At 27.1% G+C, this 2,319-nt stretch overlaps 1 pseudogene; it reads left to right on the forward strand.

The window, feature by feature from the left end:
- The first annotated feature begins 582 nt into the window (after window positions 1-582).
- Window positions 583-1,085, forward strand: LOC104773636 (glucan endo-1,3-beta-glucosidase pseudogene; annotated as a pseudogene).
- The last annotated feature ends 1,234 nt before the right edge of the window (window positions 1,086-2,319 follow it).

The raw sequence follows: 2,319 nt of genomic DNA on the forward strand, positions 1-2,319 counted from the left end.
ATTTAGCTAAATTTATTTAAATTAATTAATTTTAAAGATTTTTTTCGGGTACCCAGTAGTTTGAGTACTAATCGGGTTCTAAAATTTGTAACCCAAACCGATTCGAACCCGATAGTACCTAAACCGAACCAAACCCATATATCAAAAAATACTTAATGGGTTCTATTTTTCTAAACCCATTTACCCGAAACCGATTGGATAATATTCGAACCCGAACGAGTTATCGATATACTTTGATACATGTCGTGATTATATGAATTACTAACTTTGAAAACTAAGCTTTATATAGATATGTTATCTTTATAATATAGCAAGTTAGTATGATATATCAAAAGATCTTACAAAAATTTTAAAGCTACTAGATAAGATCATTTATATATTAGCTAATATAAAATGAGAAATATATCATATATAATTTATTTAAAGGAATGTTTTGTTGATTCATTACTTATCTTATAATTCCTCTTTTTTGATCTCTTTCCCAAAACAAATAAAATCACATAAAGTTATGAGAACTGGTGTCCCAGCCTTGCTTAGAGAAATCTTCTAGTATATGATTATATATACATGTACTTTGACAAGAAAATACACAAAAAAAAAAAAACATATCTTGATTACTATCTAACTGAAAATAATTTGTAATGTCTTCCCAACTTTTGACGCTCCTCTTCATCCTATCTGCGGCTGTGATCTACCACATCCCCGTTGTGACTTGTATTGAACCATGGTGTGTGGCGTTGCCTGGAACCACACCAGAGCAGTTAGAAGCAAACATTAAATTTGCTTGCGACATAGTCGATTGTTCACCGATCCAATACGGTGGATATTGTTATTACCCTAATACTTTACTAGACCATGCGTCGTTTGTCATGGATATTTACTACCAGAGCCATGGTCGCACTTTTAATGCTTGTGACTTTAATCATTCCGGCTACCTTATTTATTCCGACCCAAGTCAGGGCACATGTATCCATTGAATTTAATAATAAAGAAACTTTTCATAAAACTTATAAATTATGTTTGCATCCCTAAGATAAAATTAATGTAATTTTGTATTAATTTAAGTCTTCAGAAGTTTCAATGTTCTTAGCAATCACATATATCTTATATAATTAAGTGGAGAATCCTCTTAATCATGTTTTAAGAAGTTGACACATAGGCACTCTTCCTTTTGAGTTTTGACATGTGTCATCTTTTAAACTTAAATCTTATAATTATTTATTTTTGTTAATTTCAGTTAAATTCAAAAAAAAAACCCAAATACACTATTGTGCATCTTTTATAGATGAGACATTTTCAAAAATACCCCTTATCCTATGTTATTTTATAAAAAATACATTTTCATTTTGTTTATTTTCAAAAATACCCCTTTTCTATGTATAAAATGACTAACTTATAAACCCTAAACTTCAAATACTAAACCCTATCCTATCAAAACTATACCCTAAATGTAAGAGAACCCAAACCTAAAAAAAATTCTAAAAATTAATTTAACATATTGTAATTGTGTAAAAGAGAGCAAAAATGAAAATGTTCAAAAAATGGATATGTTTGGAAAGGGGTATCTCAAAAAGGGAATTTTTAACTAATTCTCTTTATAGATTTAACTATATATTTATATTAAAAATGTATATGAACTATATTATCCCATCATTTAATTTATTTTTATCATTTATCTTAATAACTAAAGGTCAAACTAAAATATTTTAATATAATTGTATATTTTAATGTAAATGAAAAGGTTCTTATCAAACTACACATGTCCTCTTAATAATCCTTTTTATAATAAAGGAAAGAACCCTCTCTAATCTTGAGACATTTGCACTCTTCCTTTTGACATATGTCATTTCTTAAACTTAAATCTTATAATTATTCATTTTTGTTAATTTCAGTTAAATAAAGTGGAGAACCCTCTCTAATCATATGTTCTAAGAAATTTACACATAGACACTTCTGTTTATGACATGTGTCATTTTTTTAAATTTAAATCTTATAATTATTTATTTTGTTAATTTCAGTTATATTCAAAAAAATCAAACCCAAATACACTATTATCCATCTTTTATAGATATAATTATAAATTTATATTTAAAATCTATATCTATACTAATACTTTTGCAGCAGTTTTTGCCATTTAGATCTGATTTGGAAAGTCTGAGCATTAAATGCAATTGAGTTAAATTGATCCTTACTCATTTTTATGGGCCTCTATTTGATAATAATCGATGTTCTTATTTTTATGGAGAATTTGTTAAAAATACCCCTTTTGATATACTTCTTTTCAAAAATACCCTCTTTTCTTGCCATTTTTATTTTTGC

Source organism: Camelina sativa, chromosome 2 (genome assembly GCF_030686135.1).
Source record: "Camelina sativa cultivar CO46 ecotype springtype chromosome 2, ASM3068613v1".
NCBI classification, from domain to species: domain Eukaryota; kingdom Viridiplantae; phylum Streptophyta; class Magnoliopsida; order Brassicales; family Brassicaceae; genus Camelina; species Camelina sativa.